Source organism: Sapajus apella, unplaced genomic scaffold (assembly GCF_009761245.1).
Source record: "Sapajus apella isolate SASKATOON/1434 unplaced genomic scaffold, GSC_monkey_1.0 scaffold42, whole genome shotgun sequence".
In the NCBI taxonomy this organism is placed as follows: Eukaryota; Metazoa; Chordata; class Mammalia; order Primates; family Cebidae; genus Sapajus; species Sapajus apella.
Genome location: NW_022436982.1, coordinates 18,730,947 through 18,758,063, shown reverse-complemented (window position 1 = coordinate 18,758,063; position 27,117 = coordinate 18,730,947). Strand labels below are relative to the sequence as shown.

Genomic DNA, 27,117 nt, shown 5'->3' with positions numbered 1-27,117 from the left:
CTTATTTTGCTTTACTGTTGTGGAATATATGGCTGTTGTGCTCTTTGTGTAGGAATTCAGAATAAGCCTATTCAATGTTTTCTTAAACATTTATTAATCTTCTAGATATCACCTTCTGTTGGAACTCAGGAGTTATGAGTGGCCCTTGACATACTGACACTTCCTAACTGAGCTCCTCTCTACCCCAAATACAAGTGATTCTACTAGTTAGGCAGATATATCATCACCCCGATTCAGCCTAAAGAAGTTACAGAATATAGATCTGTCCCTCTACAACTCTTAGGATTAAGTGTTCTCTTATAAAAGGGAGGGGGGAAACATCAGAGGCATTTGAACCAGAGCAACTCCATCTTGAATAAGAGCTGGGTAAAGTGAGTCTGAAACCTACTGGGCTGCATTCCTAGACAGTTAGGCATTCTTAGTCATGAGATGAGAGAGGAGGTCAGCCCAAGATACAGGTAATAGAGACCTTGCTGATGAAACAGTTTGCAGTAAAGATGCTGGGCAAATCCCACCGAAACTAAGATGGTGGTAAAAATGACCTCTGATCGTCCTCACTGCTACACTCCCACTCCTACCGGCACCATGACTGTTTACAATGACAATGATCTACAAAAGAGAGACATTAACAATCCAGCCTTTGGTTAACATATAATTAAGAAATAACCATAAAAATGGGCAACCAGTAGCTCTCAGTCTGCTCTGTCTATAGGGTAGCCATTCTTTTATTTATTTCTTTCCTTCTTTTTTTTTTTTTTTTTTTTTACAAATTTGCTTTCACTTTAAAAAAAACAAAACAAAACAAAACACAACAACAAAAAACAAAATGGTATTTGCTGTGATAGCATAGGAGCAAAATGCTCTCATGATTCCATCAAACTCACCAGTGTACACTTGAACTTCCACTATTCAGGGTGAAACACTTCATTATGAAAAGGGTTGCTGAGACATTCAGAAAACTATTCAGCATTGCTCCTCAAGTTGTGATGTAACCTTGATCATCTTCATCTCACTTGGATACCTTGCTCATGATAAAACCCAAACTCACAGATGTCTGTAGTAGAAAAGGGATCAACCACCATGAATATTTTTATAAAGAAGTCTGTTGTAAAGATCTGCTTTTGATGATCTAAGAAATTTTATGGTAAATGATAAAAAGTGCAATGTTGTTTGTTGGAGCCTAAGTTACAGTATATGAAAAATCATAGAATTCTAGAGTTAGAAGGAGCTCCTCCAAAGTTTACATATAATAACAATAATAAGTATGTATTAATGTACTTACTTTGTGCCGGCACTGTTGTAACTCTTTAACCTTCACTACAATGTATGAAGCCAATTCTATTATTATTCCCATATTGCAATTAAGGAAATAAATAATTTGTCTAAGCAAATTCTCATAACTAGAGTACCTGGTATTCCAATCCCAGCACACAGCTTGGAGAGCCCAGGTGCCTGAAACCATGTTTATTGCTCTAGTATAGGGTGACTGAGATGAGGAAACGGGCCCAAAGAGGCTAAGTGATTCGTCAAAGGTTAGATAATCCGTTGTTGCTTTACCCATTAATGCAAGTAGAGTGAGGAATGTAAAGCATACTATCATATGCTGAGATATGGTAAAGTAAAAAAAAAAAAAAATAGCCACACTTAAAACCAACTAAGAGGCTTAATAGAACTCTAATGAGATTTTTTTTTTTTTTTAAGAGACAGAGTCTCACTCTTTTGCCCAGGCTAGAGTACAGTTACTTGATCATGGCTCACTGCCACCTCAAACTCCTGGCCATAAGCAATCCTCCCACCTCAGCCTCCTGAGTAGCTAGGACTACAGGCACTCGCCACCATGCCTGGCTAATTAAAAAAAAATTTTTTTGTAGAAACAGGGTCTCACTATGTTGCCCAGGCTGGTATCCAACTCCTGGCCTTAGGTGATCCTCCTGCCTTGGCCTCCCAAAGTGCTGGGATTACAGGTGTGAGACATCAAGCCTGGCCAAGGAGTCTAATGAGAGTCTTCATGTTCTTCCCTATTGAGGATCTTAGCACAATTTTGATGTCTTCAACCATGACTTACACACACTTCGTTTTTTATAATTTTTCTTTCTTACAAATAACTTTGTACATGATTTTACGATTCAGTGGCACTACAAAAGGGAGATGAGAGAGTTTAATTCTTTGATGCAGAATTGGAGAGGAAGTGAAAGAAAATCAGAGGCCACCCTATTAATCAGCTCTACCAGACCTGTGCACCTATCTTGGTTCCTATTTCTTTGAGCAAGGTTCCTATTCTTCCTTGGGCTCTGTTTGTTTCCTCATCTATAAAATGAAGACAATAACTGATACCTTTCAGGGTTGTTACACTAGTTAAATGTGACACTATCTGTCAATGTAAATCAAAGTTGCCAGCACATGCATACAGCAAGGCTCAGCCAAAGTTAGTTCCCTTCCTGCCCCTTTCTATCCCAGGCCTATTGAAGAAAAATTTTTCTAAAATTGATTTTAAAACTACCACTGTGATGATAGATACATATCATTAAACTTTTGTCAAAACCCATAGAATGCAACCTGGTGTGGTGGCTCACACCTGTAATCCCAGCACTTCGGGAGGCTGAGGCGGGCAGATCACTTGAGGTCAAGAGTTTAAGACCAGCCTGGCCAACATGGTGAAACCCCATCACTACTAAAAATACAAAAATCAGCCAGACATGGTGGTGGGCTGTAATCCATTACAGGTGGATTACCTGTAATCCCAACTACTTGGGAGGCTGAAGCAGCAGGAGGATCGCTTAGACCCAAGAGGCAGAGGTTGCAGTGAGCCAAGATCATGCCACTGCACTCCAGCCTGGGCAACAGAGTGAGACTCCATCTCAAAAATAAAATAAAATACATATAATGCACAACACAAAAAGTAAACCCTATTGTAAAATATGGGCTTTAGCTAATAATAGTTGGTCATATATTGTAACAAATGCACAACACTAATGCAAGACATTAATAATAGTGAAAACTAGCGGTTGGGAGGTGAGAAGGTATACAGGAACTCTGAACTTTCTGCTGAATTTTTCTATAAATCTGAAACTTTTCAAAAATTAAAGTCTACTAATTTATAAAAAGTTGTGGTGAATTGGCCATCTTTTGACATGCCTCATCATTCATGTTGAATTGACTCTCCCATGACACGCACACACAGCTAGATAATTTTCTCTAGAGTAGTGCAGGACCATCAGTAACAAAAAAGGAACAAGCCAAATCACAGTGAGTTCTTGCTCATCACACTAATTGGCTTTTGAGGACTGTCTCTTCTGGGGATCTCCTGACCCCCAGCTACTCAAGCACCACCCCAGTGGCTCACAGGCCATGCCCCCACAGTGAGACACCACGTGCACCACACACCCATGCCAGTGTCCATTTTGCGGCACATGCAGGAGTCTCTGATGCAGCGTTGCTCACAGAACTTAATGGCATTAAGAAAAGTGAAACTTGATCTGCTTACTTTGGCAGACTTTGGGGTGGGCTGTAGAGAATGTGGTTGGGAGGGCATTTTCAGGCAATAGGATTAAAAGTACTTCAAGAACTGGTTCAAAAACAAAATCTTAATAAACATCACAAGCTGCAAATAAAGTATCTGAATGTCTGATTAGATGTCTCATTTGTTGGAAAAAAAATGTGCCGAAAGATACAGCAATGTAGAAAATTACATCATATAAGAATTGCAAACACCAGTAAGTCAGAGAAACATTTTAAAAATGAAACCAGGCCGGGCGCGGTGGCTCAAGCCTGTAATCCCAGCACTTTGGGAGGCCGAGGCGGGTGGATCACGCGGTCAAGAGATCGAGACCATCCTGGTCTACATGGTGAAACCCCATCTCTACTAAAAATACAAAAAATTAGCTGGGCATGGTGGCGCGTGCCTGTAATCCCAGCGACTCAGGAGGCTGAGGCAGGAGAATTGCCTGAACCCAGGAGGCGGAGGTTGCGGTGAGCCAAGATCGCGCCATTGCACTCCAGCCGGGTAACATGAGTGAAACTCCGTCTCAAAAGAAAAAAAAAAAAAAAAGAAACCAATAAGGAACACACAAGCAGTCTTAGCTAAAACACCTTCTTAGAGTCTCCAAGACACAAATAGGCTACATTCAAAATATTGGGCAAGAAATTTGCCTAGAAGTGGAAACATATTTACTGTAGGTGCAATGTCCAGACAGGCTGGCAAGTACAGTTCAAACTGTGATGTTCCCTGAGCACTGTAGAAACTCCTCATGGTGGAAGATATTTCTGTGGAAAAACATACTAACTTATCTGTCCTTCACGGTGTTGGCCAAAGGTGAGGAGACTCCTTTATTTGTTTTGCTCAGTTCAGCACACCAAATTCCAGGGCACCACTTAGCCTGTTTACACAGACCGCAATGTGAACAGTGTTGCTGGAGTTGTGCCATGTGGGGAAAAAGGACTGGCTGCAAATAAGCTTCATGCTCACGGCTTCAGACCTACTCCTCTGTCCTAGAAATAAGCAAACCATTCTTATAAGGGATGACTGGGTCTGTGCTATTAATGAGAATGGGAAACACACCAAGATAAAGGAGTTGCCTCTACTGCCACCCCTACACTAATGGGCCCCCTCTTTAGCTTCATATTACCATCACCCAATCACCACTCCCAGAGTTTCTGATTTAATTTGTCTGATGGGGCCCAGACATCTGAATTTAACAGTATTCCAGGTGATTCTAATGAGTAACTAGGATGGAGAACTGCTGAAAATATTAACTGCATTTTATTTTATTCTTCTCTAAGTATGACAACAGGTAAAAGGAGCTTAATTAGAATCTTTGGCATATCTAAAAAACCATCAGACTCAGTAAGTCTCTTAGGGTAGAGCACAGCAGTGGGACTTGAGCTGGGGATGCCACCTCCAAGAACATCACTAGAAAGAGCCTAAAAGGAAGACCCAGTGTGGAGGTGGTTGGTAGGGGGAAGGCTGGGAAGAGGAGAGGAAGATAGGATGGTCCTAGATGGAGAGAGGCTGACACGAGGTAAAGAATGGCAGGAAGTTCCAAGGGAGACATCATCAGCCAACTTTTCACAGGCAGCCTAGCTGGGATAGCCAGCCCTGGAAAGCCAGTCCCATGTGTGAGGTGTAAGTACACAAGTCAGTGGCATAGAGACATTTCCTGATCTGTGGCTTTATAAGTTGCTTTGATGCCAGTCTCCTCATAGCGCATGGAAATCACAGGCTATGGGATTCATTGGTGGGAGGACTCTGGGGTCCGTGCATATGCCTTCCCCAACTTTAGTTTTTTCCTGTGTTGACAAAAATCTTTGCTAAATTAGCAAAATTGTCAGAAAGGAAGCAAAGCCTAAAATGAAAGAAATTAACATAAAGTTTAAGTAGTAAAATTTTGTGCTACCACTATTTTCTGTTGCATTTCCACTTGGTTCCTTGCTATGAATCTTTAAAGACAAAGATAAGTCTATATATTATAATAATAAATTGTATTATTCACAAGGCTAATGTTTTTCATGTTTCTTTATAGTATGATATTTTAAGATAAGGTAGAAATGGGTATTTAAGTTTAGGCAGTATGTAATAGAGCACTCTAAAATCATAAAATGCAAAATCATTATTGAGCAGATTAGAAGGAGATTTGAGGCTATCTGCTTAATTATCTGTTGTAAAGAAGAAAAATTTAAACATTCTGGTCTGTAAATTAAAAGTCTCTCACATCATTCTATAAGTGTAATTCCCCTCTGTGTTCCTAATGTGTCAATTACTTCTTGTTAAATTTTCAATGAAACAATGGCCCTTATCCCATACTGCTTATAACACTCTTCAACATGTTCATGGACGTCAGTTCTGTTCATTTGAGCCCATATTACTGTCTCCGGCTTTCTCCATGGAATAAACAATCTGGCTTTTTCTACTCAATAAAAAAAATAAAAATCAATTTTTTTGAGGGGAAAAAGGAATTGACTCCTTTCTAAAAAATTAAATGGATTTTTTATATAAAGAGACAGTATGATAATGCATAACACAGGTCATCTTTAGTTCGCACGTCTCATTGTAGGAAGACTTCATTTAATCATCTGAACTAAAGATAAACACTTTACTCACTTTTTGAACACTTTAGTGTCTGCAGAAAGAAACTCAATCTACAATATAATTAAATTTGTTAAAAATTTCTCAGCCTTGAATTCATCATCTGTACAGCGGGGATTCATAATATTGACTTCACAGGGTTGTGAATATAGTTTTTATATATATTTTTTAAAGAGATGGGGTCTCACTCTGTAGCACAGGCTGGAATGTAGTGACTTGATCACAGATCACTGCAGCCTTGACCACTGGAGCTCAAGTGATCCTCCCACCTCAGTCTCCTGAGTAACTGAGACGACAGGCACCTGTCACCATGCCTGGCATTTTTTTGTTTGTTTGTTTTAGAGATCTGATCTCACTATGGTTCTCAGGCTGGTCTCAAACTCCTGGGCTCAAACTATCTGCCTGCCTTGGCCTCCCAAACTGCTGGGATTGCAGACATGAGCCACCACACCTGGCTGTTGTTAATTAATAAAGAATTTCAGCTTCCTTCACTCCTGGACAAGTCTTAGCTTTCAAAGTCTTAATTTCAGATCTCTCTGGCCACAGAGCTAACAATTCAGACTTGATGCCTCTGAGCATTGTGAATGTTCAAGCCCGTCTCGAAACACTATGTGATATCTGACTGTATCTCCATTAGCCCACGTGGTTGCTATCATTTGCCATTCTTAAGAGAGGAAAAACCTAAAGTAGGGGAAGGGATATGTAAGGACCCCAGAGTCTTCCTACCAATGAATCCCATAGCCTGTAATTTCCTTGTGCTATCAGGGGACTGGCATCAAAACAACTTACAAAGCCACAGATCAGAAAATGTCTCTAGTGGGGTAAAAGAAGACCAGTAGTTTCCAGGAACACAATTCAGCAACAATCCACGAGTGATGGTGAGGCAACATAGCATCTTGAATGCTAAATGGTACACCCATACCCAGCACACTGCCACCTCCTAGCTTGAACAGCCAAATCAGCACTACAGAAGATTTACAGACAAATGAGAAAGACAAAATGGGTTCCATCTGGGGTTTTTGAAAGATTCTATGGAAGTGTAAAGCTAGTCCTTTAGTCCCGTCTGAGGAATTTTCTTCGTCACTCCATCCTGCTGCCAAACTCTAAGTCCAGTGTATATTACAAACTGATTTTTAAATGTGGTTTTATGTGGCTACATATTTTATTCTATTTCCTTTTGCTGTAGTAATGTCTTAAGAATTTGGAAGATCAGTTTACTGACACCAGGAGGAAATCTTAACGTGGCTACATGGTAAATAAGATTATGAATAGGATATAAAATGCAGTGTTAAATTATTTGGGTACTATTTAATGTAATCAAATGGCCATTTAACTCCTATTCTCTCGCTGACAAATCACCCTCGAGTGATCTTTTAATCACCAATCAGTATCTCCAGCAGCAGCTTTTTTTTATTGTTCCAAAATTTTTAAGGGCTTGAGACATAGGCTATTTTTCAAAATTTAAGTACAGTCATTTTTATAAAATGCTGTGTGGTCTCACTCAGATCTAATGTGTGAAAGTAGGTAGCAGAGGCCACAGTCATTGATGACACCAAAGTTACTGGGCCATGACATGTGGTCAGCAGGAGTCTGATCTTCTTAAGATGAAGAATATATTAAAAGGAAAGAAAAGTACCAAGAATTGCCGATGAGGAAAGCAAAAGGTAATTGCATCTATAATTTGAAATTGATGGTTGATGGCTTGACTGCTGGGGAAAAGTGGGTCATTATATCACAGTACATTAAACAACAATGGATTCATGTTAAAAGGGGCTATTTTATATTACCTGAAATGTCTTTGATTCCATCCTTAATAAAATCCTTCCCATGTACTAACCCCTTAAAAAAAAAACCTCATTCAGGATGCCCTAAGACTTCATCATTCCATCTGGAAAGATTTCCTTCCTCCGACTGCAGAAGAATTATATTGTTTTGAAACCCATCACAGGGCAGTTATCATATCCTACCTGGTAGCGCACCTATTTGCCTATGTGTTTTGAAGGCAGAAGGACAACACTGTCTGCTGCATGTGGATGAGTTCAACTTATGTATCAATAAATAAAATCAGTAATTATTGTGCCTTAAGCAGTCTCATAAAAAACAAGAATACCAACATACACTGATACCTTTGAGCTCTTTATATTAAAACTTAGACATTTCTGTGATTCTGGGTTTTAGAAACTAGTGACTAGTTTTCTCCTTAAAAGGAAACAAAAGAGAGGTTAGGGACATCATTTTCTCATTAGAAACATTTAGAGTTGTGCCTTATAGCTCGTTTTTGGATCTCTCTGGTTAAACATTTTTCTAAATCTTTAAAGAAAGATATAGAAGACAAGCTTTATCAAATTCACAGAGAGCACAATTATCACTGAGGACACAATCAAGAGCCCCAGCCTTAATCATCAGTGCCTGGAATGATGTACTGAGCTCATGAGTTAGCTTCCAATAAGCAAACTGTGTAACTCTACATGTCCCAAAATCAAGTGCATATGTATGAGAAAAAGCGGATCTGCTTTGGCAGCACTTTATTTTTTAAAATAGTCTGTGTTCAGATATTTGAAGAGGAGTTATTTGATGGTTCCAGGGTGTAGAACCAGGGAGAATGTGTGAAAGTCTCAACTTAACTTTCAGAAAAGACTTTACCTCAGTGTTGTCAAATAATGGCAAGAGCTGAGGTAGAGACACAAAACAGGGTTCTCTGCTTCAGGGAGAGAGTATGGATTAGGTCCTTTCTGGGGTCGCTTTTAACTGCAGCCGATTGTCCTCTCCAACCTCTTTGTGCATGCCTCTCCTCCTTGCCATTGACATGCCAGTCAAACTGGACTTCTTCCCATCCTTAAACTCACCACATTGCCATCCCCAGCTTCCAAGCCTTTGCAGGTTTGTCCATGCTGTTCCATCTGCCATGAATGCCCTTCCTCACTGCCATCAACCATGCCATTTGCCTGGCTAAATTCTACCCATCCTTCAGGCCTTGACCTCCCAAACCAGTTTTATCTGTTCACACAGAATCCGCAACTACACTTTGTTGTGCATCTATAAGCATTTTAATAAAATAAAAAAAAATGTCTGCTGTTTCTCCTGATCTATAAACTCCTTGAAGATAAAAACCAAGACTGTTCTGTTCACCCAAGTTTCTCTAGTGCTGATCATTGACCCTTTCACAGAGAAGGTCAATAAATATCAGTTGAGTGACTAAGTAAATGCAAACACCAGATCTATTTTTTTAAATGATGAGAAAGAGAGAGAACACACCCCTCCACATGTTTGAATGAATATGTCCTTCCTTTGGTGATGGTTCATAGGCTCACTATGGTGCAACCCCAGAGTTTCAAGTTCTTAAATAAACATTACCCCTGAGGAGCCCCTTGTCACAATGGAGCAAAATCTTGACAAAAACAAAATGATGTCTCTCCTTATGAAACACCTATATAAGGAGGATCAGGAAAAATGAAGACAAAATGATTTTCACATTGCCCTTGATCTCTCCATACCAACCAATTTCATAATCTGTAAGCTCACGGATCTGTTTCAGGCTTTTCATCTATAAGAATCAAGTGAGGGCTGAGAGCGGTGGCTCATGCCTGTAATCCCAGCACTTTGGGAGGCCAAGGCAGGCAGATCACCTGAGGTCAGGAGTTTGAGAGCAGCCTAGCCAACATGGTGAAACCCTGTCTCTACTAAAAATAAAAAAAAAAATAGCCAGGTTTGGTGGCGCGTGTCTGTAGTCTCAGCACGCAGGAGGCTGAGGCAGGAGAATAGCTTGAACATGGGAGGCAGAGGTTGCAGTGAGCCAAGGTCACGCCACTGCACTCCAGCATTGTTGATAGTGTGAGACTCCATCTCAAAAAAAAAAAAAAAAAAAGAATCAAGTGAGAACTGGGCTGCCAGTTCTCAGAGTATCAGAGTTAAAGGCCAGGGGGTGGTGGGTTGAGCTCTGCTCTGCCCAGACAGTGGGATTTGGAATATAACTTTATTTCCTGTTTCTCTTTTCATCTATAAATTAAGTTACTTGCCATGTGTTTGTTTTCTTTGCAGCCATTACACCTGTATTAGCCATCTTCCAAAGAAGAAATGTTTATTAAACACTTGTACATCATGTTCCATATACAAACATCTAGTGAGGTAAATATCAATGTCCTCACTTCACCCCTGAGGAAACCAGCTGAGTAACTTGGCCAATGCTATCGAACCAAAGAACATTGTAGCCCAGGATCAGAACCCAGATGAAATGTTTTCAAAGGCCATGATTTTTTCCTGCTGCACCTCTCTGATTTAACATTCGAGCTCTTGTATCAACACTACCTTTTGGTTTTAAAACAATCATTAAGGCTTGTTGGATAAAATAGAACCATCCTACCATGTGATAATAAAAAGGAATATTTATGTAAAACAGAATTAAAGTATTGCTGTTGTGTCGTTGCTCTGCTGTTGTCTTTCTAAGGTGCAGGATCACTTTTACAAAAAAAAAAAAATCTGTTCTGTAAATGAAATTTGATAGGAAACGCCTCACAAATTTTAAAAATTTGGATGAGTTTTCCTCTGTGGTATCTATCCTTTCTGAAATCTTCCTAACTTTACTGTGGTTTGAGTTTGTAATTTACCAAATAATTTTTGTGCTAACAAGAAACGTAGGCCTTAGAATGAAGACGCCATGGCAGTGGGCATGACCTAATCAAACAAAATTGTGGCTTACTTATTTTAAGAGAAGAGTGCTCGGAGCATCTGTAAGTACTAAGCAGCTGATAATGTTTGACAGAAAGCAGGGAAGAGTACCAGGGAAGCAGAACACCCCATGAAGGACGCGAGGTTCAGTCATTCCTGGAGCGTTTATCTGTCCTCTGTCACTAGGAGGTATAGACACAGAACAGGGTTCTTTGTTTCAGGGAGAGAGTGTGGAATAGGTCTTTCTATGGGGTCAAATAAAAGAAAGATAAGAAAGTTTCAAGGATAAACTTGACACTGAAAGGTGACATGCAATCTTAGCAGCCTTCATATGATACACAAAAAGAGCATTTTTGGCCTCATTTTTTACTACACATTTCCCCCAAATATCATCAACTCCATAAATGGGCAGGTTTAAGGGAGAAACCAAAAACTATTTTTGACTTCTGTAAAAACTTACCCATGAGAGGCAAAGAACATTTGTTTAAAAATATCCTAATTTTGCAAGATCCCTGTCCTCCAGTCAATAGTTTTCCACTCAAACATATTATCTTCAGACAGCTAAACGTTATGTTGTCGAAAAGCACATAGATCACAGCTATAATTTCTTATCTTGATCACCAAGTTTCAGAACCTTTGAAATAAATGGTGCCCCAGTCACTGCAGTGAGAGAAGCTGCATTACAGACAAGATATAGTAAGACAGGATTTCATTAGGGACTGGGTTTTGTTTTTTTTTGTTTTGTTTTGCTCAGCCCCTCAAAGACGTCTGTGTGATCGTCTCACCAGGTAGCACAAAAGCTGCTGAATCACTTGAATGAAAGGGTCAGGTTGCAAGCTGTGCCTGTGTGGAAGCTGTCATGCCCTTTTCAGACCACCCAGCTCTCCAAAGGCGGAGCGACATTAGATTCAGACAAGATAAGAGGCTGCCCTTCTGTGTAACCTGGCCCAGGGAAACAGCCTTTCTAGGGAGTTACAGGATCCCATTGTAAGGAATGGCTACATGCCCTGAAAAGGTCACACTTGTGTAACTCAGTATGCCTGCAGCCATGGTTCTTTATGAGAGAAAGAAATATATCTGAATAGTTTTGAAGAAAAGCAATTAGCCAAATCTTCAGGCCTATTCTCCAAGTAAATGCTGAAAAGCTCTCATATCCCATATCTGTGTTTAGAAGACTGAATCATGTCCACCAATGTCAGAATATCGGAACTAGGAAGATACTAAACCTCATTTAATTCAACTCATTTTACGGATCAGGAAGTGAAGCTTTGAGGGTTAGATGGCTCTTCCAAGGCTGGTTAGTAACAGCCAAGATTTGAAACACCATGAGGACAAGGACCCTGTGCATGCCATTCCCAGAGGGCATTTTGAAATCCTTAGAAACTAGCACTGAGCCTGGTACACCTAAATAATTGGAATGAGGAAAGGGAAGAAAGGAAGGGGTTCTGATGGCCATGTCCAGTTTTCTTTTTAATATAAATATTAAATGCCATAAAAATGCAAGGATGGAGATGGAGGCTGAATTCGGACTTTTATATATTGTGAAACGAGAATTTTCACACCATCGAGGAATCAGTCTGTTTCTTTTCTTCCCTGTGGGATGGTCCAATCCAAAGTCATTTTCAAAATATGAGACTCCTGAACTGTTCCATGAAATCCAGCTCAGTTTACCCCAACTCAGCCTAGCCCAGCTCCAGCAGCCCAGCAACCCCAGGAGGCTGGGAAAGAATTAAAAACAGTCCTGGGTTTAAAGTTTCCAAAACAAACATTACTTAGCCATGAGGGGGCAGATCAGGCCATATAGCCCAACATGTAAAAGCAGGGAACATGGTAGTCAGGTCCCTTTGCCAACTCCTTTTCTTCCTCGTGGAAATGAAAGGGGAGCAAGAAACAAAAATGAAGAGATTGGTGGAAAGCCGATTTAAAAGCCCTGGTTTGTCAGCCAAGCATGCAAAACCATGTTGCACATAAGTTATCCTCGACAACGGCTCAAACTCAGGTTTCTTATTTAGATAAAAGGTTTAATATTAACCAAGTACATGACAAGAATTTCATTGTCAAGCACAATGAAATGTTTACCCAAGTGTGACCCACCTGCTTCAGAATCACCTGAGAAGATTCCTGGCACCACCCCAGGTCTAAAACCATTTGGGACTGGGGACTGAGAACCTGCCTTTCACCAAGCAAGTAGGGGGTTCTTACACACATTAAGTTTTGAGAATGCCTGATGGAGAGAAACAGCAAAGTTTCCTAGAGTCGCACCAAAGGCATTTTTAGCTAGTGTAAGCAAGGGGCTGAGGTACTGCTTTTCAAGCTTTACCGAGAGTCAGAAACAGTGGGTGTTAGTTTTCCAGAGCAGAAACCTGGAAAGCATTCGAGTACTTGCTCTAGTCTGAAGCAGCCCTGAAGAGGTTAATCTCTCCAGCAGGATTCCCAGGCTATAAACACCAATCAGCTCCCTGAAATGCTCTTTTTAAGCGTTGTAATGCATACCAAGTAACAAGACTGGGTGCAGTCATGGAAAAAAAAAATCGGAAGCTATAATTATATATCTTGAAAACAATTTCTGTAAGCCAGAAATTGTTTCCTGGATTTCAAATAAAATGAAAAGAAACTCTTTACAACAGCACCAAAGTCTTGGACCAAATCTCAGTACTGAGCAGAGAGAGCCTAAAAATCAGTCCAAAACTTCAGAACAATGCCATTTCTTTGGCTCCCCAGCACTATCTCTCTGCCCCGCAATGAAATAGAAATCACGTTTAAAAAAAAACATGTCTCCAAATGTAACTAAACTAAAGCAAAGTTCTCCAGAAATTATCTCATCCAAATTTCTCTCTGTTTGTACCATGAGGACATTATCTGTTTCGTTTGTTTTTGTGTCTTTTCCCTTTGCCATTTCCTTTAGCTGAGAAGAAACATTCTAATTTCAGACAGAAAAATTACACAATTAAAAAATGGTTATTTCATTGGCAAATGCCACCGCGGATGGATTGAGAAGAGAGAAATTTGTGTCAACGAATTAAAAAAACAAAAAAACAAAAAACCCTCAATTTTGGCATTTGGTTTGTTAACACTGCAAGTTGCTACCTTCTGAGTTAACAGGAGAATTAAACTTTTGCAAGCCTACTCTTGCAGATGTCTTGCATTGTTACTTGGCATTAATGATATCACACTAACAATCTCTGGGGCATTCTGCTAACAGAACATTCACAGTCACAATGAAAAGAAACACATAAAGCAGATACTTACAGGTAGTGGTTTTCCTTTCCAAGCCAAAAAAGCTAGAAACCCTTGGAACAGGCGGGCAGGGTAAGAGTCACTGACCCAGCAATCTGGTTTAAAGGGCTTTGAGAGGGAGGGGAAGGAAAAAGAACCCAGGGAAGGAAGAGAGCTGAAATTCCAGTCTTTCAGGTCAGCTGTGTTTGAATTTTCTTTGTACTAAAAATCCATTAACCTACCCCACAGAAAATATAGAATTGAAGTTCACATACACACTCCGCTCTCCTTGCTGGTCTTCTCCAACGCAGCTGCTGCAGCTTTGAAAACTTCCTGAACGCCAAGCCTCAGGACTCCCCCTGAGAAGGGCAAGATAAAGATGCCTTCAACTGTTTGCAGGGAGCCCGACCTCCCTGGCGGACAGCCACCGGCTCGCCCTGTCTCTTCTGCCGGTTGGGTCCACAGGGACAAAACTGAGCTTTTGTTAATGAGGTCGGTTGCCTCTTCCCAGTCTCTTCCCAGCTTCCTTTCTCACTACTAGTTATGTACAAACTGCTCTGCCACTCGCCAAGCCGGAGCAGCCTCTCTCGCCTGCAGCACACAGGCACACACACACTCAGACACAGCCACACACACATTCACACATGGGCATGCACACACACATGCACACACACAAGCATGCACACATTCACAGAGGTACACACACTGACACACACACACAAGATACACAGTCACCACACACAGACACATACACTGGCAAATGCATTCACATGCATGCACACACACTGACATGCCCCACACATGTGCATGCATTCTCACGAGTGCTCCACACACACACAGGAGCACACACAAACACACAGGCCGCACATGCCCACACCGACTCGTGTACATACTCACACAGACTCTTCCAACACACTTTTTTTCTGCCCTTCTTTTCTTCCAGCACATTCCCATCTTGAAAGGTTTTTATTTAAATTCAGACTAGGAGCCTGGCATTCAGAAGGCACAGAGAGGCAGGATTGGCCCCTTTTAACTTTTGTCATGGCATTTAAGGGAAAAGACAGGATGGAACTAGATCCCAGGATGCTGTTTTTAAAGTACCATCTTAGTTCTTCCATTTATAAGGCTTTTTGTGTGTCTGGCTGTTTTTGAAAATCCGTAAAAATCCCGTTAATCTGATCCGTTTGCATATAGTTCATGATCCCAATAATTCAGATATATCACAGGCCAAGAACTGTTCTCTCAACAGAGATTCATGTAGTTAACTTGTCAGTATTCAGTGGTCGATGAAAGTCTTGTTTAATAAAATGCTTGCCTGTATTTCATCCCCACCAGGAAAAGAAAAACAGATAATGGCATACCATTTGGCCTAACTTTTAAATTAACCAGAAAGAGAGAATTTGAAGTGTTATCTCACTTTGGGGGAACTGTTTATATTAAGACATGTCTGGCTATCCTAAACCTTAGCCAAAAATACAGGACACTGTGAATCCAATTCAACCTGGAATGTGGTTTCCCTAACAAGGTCACAACACCATATATGTTTCTTTAGAAGCCATAAGGAATAGAGAGAGGAAAATGAAAAAGGAGAAGAAAATTACATGAGGAAGGAAGAAAGAAAAGAGAAAAAAGGAAAGAATGCAAAAGAAGGGAGAAAAAATTTTAAAAACATGCCTTGTGGATACTTTAGTAATGAATGGTGCATATATAATTACTCCACCTCTTCAAGAATCTCTTGATTCATTTTATTTGCACTGAGAATAAGTGGGTGAAAGTTAAGAATACTATGGCAAGAGAAGAGGATCAGTTCAGGAAAGGAAAGGTTATACATACCACACTCAAAATAGATAAACATGAAAACGAATAAAGAAAAGCAATACAAACACCTCTGCGTACCAGAAAAGAGCAGAAACACGGCCCAATGCGAGGGTTTGTAGGAAGAGCCTTGTTGACCTCAGACTTAGGAGCTGACAACATGATTAGAGGACATTAGGAAATAAAACCACCCTTGATCAGGGCAGAAGAGCAGCATGCTCTACTTGACATGAGAGGGCTATAGGTTAATTTGACTTTTAACATAAATGCAAAATCTTAAATAACTTATTTACAAATTAAATTCAGCTCTGAATTTTAAAAGATAATATGACCAATAGCAAAGAATTTTTTTTTTCAGGATTGCAAGGATGGTTCAAAGTCAGAACACCTAAATTACTTTATAAGTAAACGAATACTATTTACTAAACACAGTTATTATTAAACATAGTGACAATGTGTGAGTAATGTATTACTAAATAAAGCCTTAATAATGACAGTTAATGCAGGTTCTCACTTATAAGTGAGTGTTGAACAATGAGAACACATGGACACAGGGAGGGGAACATCATACACCGGGGCCTGTTGTGGGTGGAGGGCTAGGGAGGGGAGAGCATTAAGAGAAATACTTAATGCAGATGACGGGGTGATGGATGCAGCAAACCACCATGGCACGTGTATACCTATGTAATAAACCTGTGTGTTCTGCACATGTACCCCAGAACTTAAAAGTATAATTAAAAAAAATAATAATGATGATGGTTAAGAAACACAGCATAATAGGCAATATTATTCTCAAACTTAATTTTAAAATTGCCTAGGTTGTGAATATCTCTTTTAGAAGCTGTTAGTTGAAATTTGGAATCCATTTGACAAAGGAATTGTACACTATGTATAAGTGGTTGCACTGACATGCTTCTTCTAACATCTGGGCTAAATAAGGTTTATGGATTAGTCTAGAAACAGAGATAAATGTTTTCATATCACTTCTATGGGAAAAGTAACTTCAGCATGCTAAGCAAAAAAATAACAAACTCAGATTGCAATGTATCTCAAAGTGTCTGCAGGAAATATAATCTTTGCAAAGTTAATTATATACATGAAGCTTGGCCTAACTGTGCCGAACATATTTTAAAATAAACAGAGTTAGTCAAAATGTCCTGAAATCTGAAGTACCTGTTTACACAAATGTCATCTTTTCTATCTGTCACAAATGAATAAGGGCCTGGAAATAATACAATTATCAACTTCAATCAATAAAATACTCAGGACAGGTTGAAATGCCAAGCTAGGGCTTTTAAAAAGAACTAGTCAGAGAGGCAGGGTTTCAGACAAGATTTCAGAATTGCAAGGTTCGTTCAAAATCAAAACATCTAGCAGTTTAAAAAGAAAGAAAGAAAAAAGACATGACCATCTTAATAAGTGCAGAAAAGAGACATTCAGTAAAATTCAATACTCATTCATTAAAAAACCAAAAACTGAAAGCTATTAGCCAACTAGGACTAGAGGGGAGGTTTCTAAATCCAATTAAAGGAGTTTTGCTCCAATCTCCACAATTCAACATTGAATAGGAGATACTAACCAACATAGTAAGTCAAGAAAAAAAAATGAGGCATGAAAATTTAAAAGGAAAAAATAAACTTTTCATTATTTGCAAAAGATAGGAGTCTCTGTACAAAATATACAAAAGAATGTATTGTTTAAACTATTCAAAGAGTTCAACAAGTTCATTGGGCATAAGTTCAACATACAAAAATCAATGGCATTCATGTATACCAGTAACAACTAATTACTTAAAATGCTTTTTAAAAGATAGTTTTCATAATAGCAACAAAACTTTAATGACCCTGGTAATTTATTTAAATTAATTAAATTTGGGTAAAATTTCAGGAAGAAAATAAAAAATTAATAAAGGGCATAAAAACATCTAAATAAATGGGAAGATATATCTAGCTGTATAAGAAGACTTAATAATGTAAAAATGTTAATTCTCCCTAAATTAAAATTTTAATGCAGTGTCAATTGGAATGCCAACAAGGGATTTTATGTACATATATGTTATGTGTGTATATTACATATAATATTAAATATGTAAATTACATATTATGTGTAAAATGACAAGCTGATACTAAAATTTATCTACAAGAGTGAAAACCAAGAATGGCCAAGACAAATTGAAAAAGATACATTTAAGGATGAATTTGCCCTGTCGAAGATTAATATTTTCATATTATAAAGTTTTAATAATGAAGAAACTGGAATTTTTACAGTGATATAAATAAGGCAAAGAAAGAGTATACAAAAGCTTGGAAGTGGCTCACTCACATATAGCAACCTGGTGTATGACCACAGTCAGAATAGAAGTCTGTGAAGAAATGATAGACAATCAAACACATGTTGACAGACAATTGATTATCTATATGGAAAACATATTAGATCTTTACTTCACATCATATATCAAAAAACATTAGATCTTTACCTCATACTATACATCAAAACAAATTGCAGTTGATTTGAATATCTTAATTTGATAACAAAGCCTTTAACTTTTAGAACCAAAAAATAAGGGACTAACTTCTTAATATCAAGGGAAAATTTCTTAAGTATGATAAAATAAGTAAAAAAAGAAAAACTTGATATATTTTATATAATAGTTAAAATTTTCCACAGAGCAAAAAATTAAAGATTAATAAAACACACACACAAATTGGGAGAAGGTACTCACAATGAAAATAAATTACAAAACCTTTATGTTTAAAATTTAAAGAACCTTCAGAAACCTTTACAAATAATTAAGAAAAAAATCTTAATATTCTCCTTTTATTAAAGGAGAATATACACAAATGGCTAATACATACCTGAAAACATCCACAATTATACAAATAATCAGGGAAATGCAATTAGAGACTTAAAATGAGATTCTCTTAGATAAGATAAAAAGTTTAAAATCTTACAATATTAAATCTGGTAAAAGATGAGAGGGGGAAAAACTCTTACTTGCTGCTGGGAGTTTTAAATAGTTGCAAACAGAAAGCAGTTTGATCATTTCTAGTAAAAGTGAATATTCAAAAAAACCTTAAGTTAGGCATTTAAATTTTAGAGTTATACTTAGATTCTCATATGTGTACAAAAAGTCTTATACCTGACAGTCTTCACCATTGCAATTGAAAAATATTGAAATAACCATCATCTAAATAAAAAAGATGTTGAGTAAAGAAAGCAAATTGCAGCCAGGTGGAGTGGCTCACACCTGTAATCCTAGCACTTTGGGAGGCCAAAGCGAGTGGATTACTTGAGGTCGGGAGTTTGAAACCAGCCTGGCCAACATGGTGAAACCCCATCTCTACTAAAAATACAGAAAAATTAGCTGGGCATGGTAGTGGACACCTGTAATCCCAGCTACTTGGGAGACTGAAGCAGGAGAATCACTTGAACCTGGGAGATGGAAGTTGTAGTGCGCCAAGATTGCACCACTGCACTCCAACCTGGGTGACAGAGCAAGACTCTGTCTTGAAAAAAAAAAAAGAAAGAAAAGAAAAGAAAATTGCAAAAATATAGGGATAGACTTTAATAAGGATTACACCGACTCTGTAGATTACTTCGGGTAGTATGGACATTTTATCTGTATTAAGTCTTACAATCCATGAGCATGGGATATCTTTCCAATTATTTGTTCCTTCTTTAATTTTTTTAATCAATGATTTGTAGTTTTTAGTGTACAATGTGCAAGACTTTCATCTCCTTGATTATATTTATTACTAAGTAAAGGGGACTTTGGAAAGCTCATGAAAAATGTGTGTTATGAAAAAAATTACATGGATTTCAAAAAGTCTTTGCACCAAAATAAACTTATACTAACTTGTTATAACATGTCTGAACAGCATCTAAATTGAGGCACTAAGACGTATAAGACCTCAGTTTGAAAAGAACTGCTATCAGAGCAATATGAATTCTGTTAAAATTAAAGAGCAAACATCAAATTTATGATGGAAGAATGGTGAAATCACTGGTGCTTTATAAAAAGTTTGTGGGGAAAATGCCCCCACAGAAATCAGCACTATGCAAACAGATAATTCATTTTAAGAAGAGTTGAGACAATGTTGAAGATGAAGCTCACAGGGGCAGACCATCCACATCAAAATGCAAGAAAAAAATTCATTTAGTTCATACCTTAACTGAAGAGAATCAATGATTAATAACACAAAGAAAGTTCAACACCATAAACACCTCAACTGGTTCAGCTTACACAATTCTGACCAAAAAATTAAAGTTGAGCCAACTTACCATTTGAGTGGTGCCAAAATGATTGTGCCCTGATCAGCTGTAGACAAGAACAGCACTTTCAATGGAAATTTTAAACAAATAGAATGAAGGATTTATTTAAATCATTACAACAGAAGATAAAACACAGCTTTACCAGCATGCTCCTGAAGACAAAGAACAATCAAAGGAATGACTACCAAAAGGTGAAAGTTGTCCAGTCATAGCATGAGTGGACCAGTCAGGAGCAAAGGTTATGGCAACCTTGTTTTGGATGTTCAAGGAATTTTGCTTATTGACTTTCTGGAGGACCAAAGAACAATAATATCTACTTACTATGAGAGTGTTTTAACAAAGTTAGCCAAAGCTTTAGCAGAAAAACACCCAGGAATGCTTCACCAGAGTCCATCTCCACCAGGACAATGCTCCTGCTCATTTCTTTTATTAAACAATGGCCATTTTGCAAGAGCTTTGATGGGAAATCATTAGACAACTACCTTACAATCCAAATTTGGCTCCTTCTGACTTCTTTTTTTCCCCTAACCTTAAAACATCTTTAAAAGGAACCCATTTTTCTTCAGCTAATAACGTTAAAAAGACTGCATTGAAGCTGGTCACAGTGGCTCATGCCTGTAATCCCAGCACTCTGGAAGCCTGAGGTGAGCGGAACACTAGGTCGGGAGCTCAAGACCAGCCTGGCCAACATAGTGAAACCCTATCTCTACTAAAAACACAAAAATTAGCCAGGCATGGTGGTGCATACCTGTAATCTCAGCTACTTGGGAGGCTAAGGCAGCAGAATCACTTGAACCCAGGAGGCAGAGGTTGTAGTGAGCCAAGACCTTGCAATCATAACTTCCAGTTTAATGAAATAATTGTTGTGTCTACTGGTGACAGTGTTTTACCCTTGGGAACTCTAAGAGAGCAGAACGTAGTGTCGTGGGAACAGGAAGCAAAAATTTTGCTAGTGGATCACTAGCAGTGATGATGCGTGGTGCCAGTTCCACTTCCACCCGTTGATTCCTGGACCCATAAATCCTGGCTATGGGATAAACAGTACCATATATTGGATGCTGATTCAGAGCATACATGGCCTTCTGGAGAGCTTTGCCCCAGCCCTGCAAAGTATTGTCACCTAGTTGGCATTGTGATTGTGACTTCAAAAGACCATTTCATCGTGCTATCAATCCAGCTGCTTCCGGATGATAGGGAAGATGGTAAAACCAGTGAATTCCATGAACATGACCCCACTGTCACACTTCTTTAGCTGTAAAGTGAGCACCTTGGTCAGAAGCAATGCTGTGTGGAATACCGTGATGGTTGATAAGGCATCCCATGAGTCCATGGATGGTGGTCTTGGCAAAAACATTGTCTTCAGGATGGGCAAACCCATATTCAGAATAAGTATCTATTCCAGTGAGGAAAAACCTCTGCCCATTCCATCGTGGAGGAGGTCCAATATAATCAACCCACCACCAAGTAGCTGGCTGATCACCCGGAGGAATGGTGCCATATAAAGGGCTGAGTGTTAGTTTGCTGCTGGCAAATTGGGCACTCGGCAGTGGCCATAGCCAGGTCAGCTTCAATGAGTGGAAGTCCATGTTGCTAAGCCCATGTATAACCTCCATCCCTGCCACCATGGCCACTTTGTTCATGGGCCTATTGGGTGATGACAGAGGTGGCTGGGGAAAGAGGATGAGAGGTATCCGCAGAATGAGTCATTCTATCCACTTGATATTAAAATCTTCCTCTGCTGAGGTCACTCTTTGGTGAGCATTCACATAGGATACAAATATCTTCACAGTTTTTGACCATTCAGAGAGATCCATCCAATACCTTTTCCCTGAATTTCTTTGTCACCAATTTTCCAATCATGCCTCTTCCAAGTCCCTGACCATCCACCCAAACCAATGGCTACAGCCCATGAATCAGTATTATATAATCACACATCTGGGCATTTATCTTTCCATATAAAGTGCACAACCAGGTGCAATGCTCGAAGTTCTGCCCACTGGGAAGATTTCGCTTCACAACCATCCTTCAGGGATGTCACAGAAAGGGAGTGTACTGCTGCGCTTATCCATTTTTGGCTTGCATATAGCGCAGAACCATCTGTGAGCCAGGCCCTAGTCTTCTATTCCTCTGTCAATTGATCATAGAGAACTCCCCATGAGGCCATCAGTACAGGCTGGGGGAGAAAAGGCAGGTGGCAGGAGTGGAGACCATGGGCATTTGAGACACTTCCTCATGTAACTTACTTGTGTCTTCAGGACCTGCTCAAGCCTGACCACATATATACCACGTCCATTTGATGATGAAATGCTGCTGTGCACAACCCACTTTATGGCTAGATGGATCAGAAAGTACCCAGTTCATGATAGGCAGTTCAGGTTGCATGGCAACTTGATGAGCCATAGTCAAACGTCCACCAAAGCCCAGTAACAAGCCAAGAACTGTATCTCAGAAGGAGAGTAGTTATCAGCAGAAAATGGCGGGGCCTTACTCCAAAATCCTAGAGGCCTCCACTATTATTCACCTATGGCATTCACAAATAGCATCCCTATCTGCCAGTAACACCTGAAGAACCAATGGATCTGCTGGGTCATATGGCCCAAGTAGCAGAGCAGCTTGCACATCAGCCTGGACCTCTTGCAGAGCCTTCTCCTGTTCTAGATTTCTCTCAAAACTGGCAGACTTTCAGGTCACTCGATAAATGGGCTGGAGTAACACACCCAAATGAGAAATGTTGCCTCCAAAATCCAAATAGGCCCACTAGATGTTGTGCCTCTTTCTTGGTTGTAGGAGGAGCCAAATACAGCAACTTATCTTTCACCTTAGAAGGAATATCGTGACAGGCCCCACACCATCGGATCCCTAGAAATTTTACTGAGGTAGAAGTTCCCTGAATTTTATTCAGATTTATTTCCCATCATCTGGCATGCAAATGTCTCACCAATAAGTCCAATGTGTTTGCTACCTCTTGCTCACTAGATCTGGTCAGGAAAATGTCATCAATGTAATGGACCAGTGTGACATCTTGGGGAAACGAAAAGCAATCAAGGTCTCTTTGAACAAGATTATGACACAAAGTTGGAGCATTGATATGCCCCTGAGGTATGACAGCAAAGGTATTTTACTGACCTTGCGAGCTGAAGGCAAGTTGCTTCTGGTGGGACTAATGGACAGGAATGGAGAAAAAGGCATTTGCCCAGTCCATGGCTGCATACCAAGTACCAGGAGATGTGTTAATTTGCTCAAGCAATGAAACCACATCTGGTACAGCGGCTGTAATTGTAGTCACCACTTGGTTAAGCTTATCATAATCCACTGCCATTCTCTAAGATTCATCTGTCTGCACAGGCCAAATAGGAAAGTTGAACAGGGATGTGATGGGATTCACCACCCCTTTGTCTTTCAAGTTCTTGCTGGTGGCACTAATCTCTGCAGTCCCTCCAGAGATGTGATATTGCTTTTGATTTACTATTTTTCTAGGTAGAGGTAGCTCTAATGGCTTCCATTTGGCCTTTCCCCCATAATTGCCCTCACCCTACCCGCCAGAGAGTCAATGTGGGGGTTCTTCCAGCTGCTAAGTATGTCTATACCAGTTATGCATTCTGTAACTGGGGAAATGACCACAGGATGAGTCCAGGGACCCACTGGACCCACTGGACCCACTGTAAGTCACATCTGAGCTAAACCTCCATTAATTACCTGACTCCATAAGCCCCTACTTTAATTGGAGGACCACAGTGACGTTTTGGGTCCCCTGGAATCAACGACAGCTCAGAGCCAGTGTCCAGTAGTCCCCAAAACATATGATCATTTCCCTTTCCCCAATGCACAGTTACCCTGGTAAAAGGCTAGAGAGGTCTCTTTGGGAACAGATGGGAGAAAGATTAACAGCATAAATTGTTGGTAGTATAGTGGAGTCCTTCCTCAAGGGGACCCGGCCTCCCCTTCATTCAAAGGGTTTGGGTCTGTAAACTGGCTCAAGTCTGGAAGTTTATTTAGGGGCCATGATTCTATGTTTTTATAATTCAAATTAGTCTTTTGTCCACTTGATCTGGAAGTTTTCTGGTTATATAAATTAAGTAAAACTGCAGTAGGCTTCCTATCAATTTCACTTCTAGGGACACTGATTAATTAGCCAGTGCCAGAGCTCTACATGAGTCAGACTATTCTGATTGCTGCTTTGCCTCTTCTTTCCATTGCAATAGCTATGCCCATCTTGCCTTTGACGGTTGAGTGCTGCCACTTGGCCCCTGCCACCTCAGGATCCAATTATTCCCATTGTATTTAAATTTTAAAGTTGAGTGACTACAGTTCCCACTGTTAGATCTGACATACAGAGAAGAGCAATTACAGGGCTCTTCAAAGATGCAGGTGCTGCCCTCACAAATCTATTTCACAAAGCATTGATCAAGGATATGTCTTCTGGGTCATCCCAGCTGGGATAAGTAGGTCTAAAGTGACTAATCCACTCCACCATCCCAATCTCCCTAAGCCTTTGGATCCCTTCCTCTACCCTAAACCAAGGGAGATCAGGAATTTCCAGCTTGCTCATAGTGGGCCATCTTTTAATCCATATTTCAGCTAACCAAGCAAATAAACTATTAGAACATTTTTTTAACTCCCTGAGCTGCAACATTAAATTCAGTATCCCTACTTAGTGGGTCCAAATCAATAAATTCAGCCTGATCCAACTCTATGTTCCTTCCACCATTATTCCACACCCTTAATACCCATCTAGTTACAGGTCTAGAAGCAAACAGGAGTGTTGGTGGTGGCCCCTGAGGAGAATCAACATTATCTTGCCTGGCAACTGCCTCAGGGGAGGACAGTACTGTTGCCACAGGCAGTGCAGGTTTATCTCCTCAGACAAAGGTGGAAAGACTGATGAGGGTCCTCCCACACATCCCCATTTCAAGTTTCAGAGTTCCATTCTTCTCCAATCTATGCCCTCAATTTAACAGTAGACACCTGGCGAGGCTGTGCATGCACCTTGCATTGCAGGTCAGCCACTCTCATGATAAGAGCTTGTGTCTGTTTTTCCACAATTTCAGCTCTTTCTCTACAGGAGATAAGACTCACTCAGGGCAATCTTAGCAGATTTGAGGCTCATTATATGCTTCTGAAGCTAGGAGTTAGAATCCCCGAGTTCATCATTGTCTTTCATCACTTTATCCAATGAGGTTAGGAGCAACTAACCAACTTCATTATGTTCCTTGGTTCTCCACATATAGTAAAAAATATTATGTATAGAATCACCAACCTCCTTGCCTCTCATGAGCAGTGAATCAGGAGTGTCAAATGCATTTATTTTACATAACTCTCTAAACAGTTAATTCCAAAAACTAACAATGTTTTCTATGAGAACCCTGATTAATACCAGGGCTAATCATAAGAAGCAGCCAACTCCAGAAACCTTAAAACCAATTAAAGAACTCCATCCTTAATATTCTGCTCCTCTAGAATCACCCCTGGTACCAAAATCTGTATTAGGGTTTGCTAGAGGGACAGAACTAATAGGATAGATGTATGTAGAAAGGGGAGGGGGTTATTAAGGAGTATTACTCACATGATCACAAGGTCCCACAACAGGTCCTCTGCAAGGTGAGGAGCCAGGAAGCCAGTCCAAGTCCCAAAGCTGAAGAACTTGGAGTCTGGTGTTCAGGGCAGAAAGTATCCAGCATGGGAGAGAGATATAGGCTGGGAGGCTAAGCTAGTCTGATCACTCCATGTTCTTCTACCTGCTTTTATTCTGGTCAAGCTGGCAGCTAATTAGATAGTGCCCATCCAGATTAAGAGTGGGTCTGCCTTTCCCAACCCACTGACTCAAATGTTAATCTCCTTTGGCAACACCCTCACAAACACACCCAGGATCAATACTTTGCATCCTTCAGTCCAATCAAGTTGACAGTATTAACTATCACAATTAACAAAAATAAAAGCAAAAGATAAATGTTGATGAAGATGTAGAGAAATTGGAACTGTTCTACACTCTTAGTGAGAATATAAAATGATGCAGCCAGTATGAAAAAAAGTGTAGTGGTTCCCCCCAAAATTAAAAATATAACCATCATATGATTCAGTCAATGTATATCCAAAAGAATGGAAATCAGGATCCCCTCCCTGACCTATGCTGCCATCAGCCTTTCCACTTTTGTCAGAGGAGATAAACCCTGCACTGCCTGAGGCAACAGTGATATCTGTACTACAATGTTTATTGCAGCACTATTCACAATAGCCAAGATATGGAAACAACCTAAGTGTCTATCAACAGATAAATGAGTAAAGAAAGTGTGGTGTATATACACAATGGGATATTATTCAGCCTTTAAAAAGAAGAAAATCGTGCCATCGGTGGCCAGATGGATGAATCTGGAGGAAATTATGCTAGGTGAAGTAAGCTAGCCATGGAAGAACAAATGCTGCATGATTTCACTTATATGAGGTATATAAAATAGTTAAACTCATAGAAACTGAGAGTAGAATGGTAGCTGCCAGGAGCTTGGAGGAGGGAGGAACAGACGCTATTCAATGGGTACAAGGTTTCAGTTATGCAAGATTAATAGGTTCTAGAGATGTGCTGTACAACATTGCACCTATAGGTAACAAAGGTGTATTGTACTTAGAAACTGTTAAGATAGATCTCATGTTAAGTATTCTTACCACAAAACAAAATGAAACTAAACAAAAACTAAAGAGGCACAAGGAAATTTCTGGAGATAGTCAATTTATCTATTACCTTGATTATGGTATATGCACATGTTCAAACTCATCAAATTGTATACGTTAAATTTGTGCAATTTTTTGTGTATCAATTATTTCTCAATAAAACTTTTTTAAAAAATATGGACAAGATAATGTGTAACTCTTAAAAGCCAAAAACCAACACAACTATTGTTTATTTGTACATCTGTGGTTAAAAATAAAAGCATAGATGAAAAAGATACATACCAATTTCAATTAAGCAATTACCTCAAGTCTCCCAGGCTACTATTGCTTTATTTCAGATGAAAGGCAGGCTTTAAAGGAATGGTCCGAAAGAAGGCTTTAGAAGAGGATGCCCCTGCTGGAAA

At 39.7% G+C, this 27,117-nt stretch overlaps 1 protein-coding gene across 11 annotated transcripts in view; it reads right to left on the bottom strand.

Moving 5' to 3' along the window:
- FREM1 (FRAS1 related extracellular matrix 1) overlaps positions 1–27,117 on the bottom strand; it is a 191,757-nt gene that overhangs the window by 145,433 nt on the left and 19,207 nt on the right. For 3 of the 11 annotated variants that reach the window (XM_032300164.1, XM_032300162.1, XM_032300163.1), the window contains exon 1: positions 13,997–14,617. The exons of 1 other annotated variant lie outside the window; for it this stretch is intronic. The gene's annotated coding sequence lies outside the window, so the exon portion shown is untranslated. Of the gene's footprint in view, positions 1–13,996; positions 14,620–27,117 lie in introns of those variants that run through there. 7 more of the 11 variants (XM_032300159.1, XM_032300161.1, XM_032300166.1 and 4 more) reach the window with 5 other exon arrangements.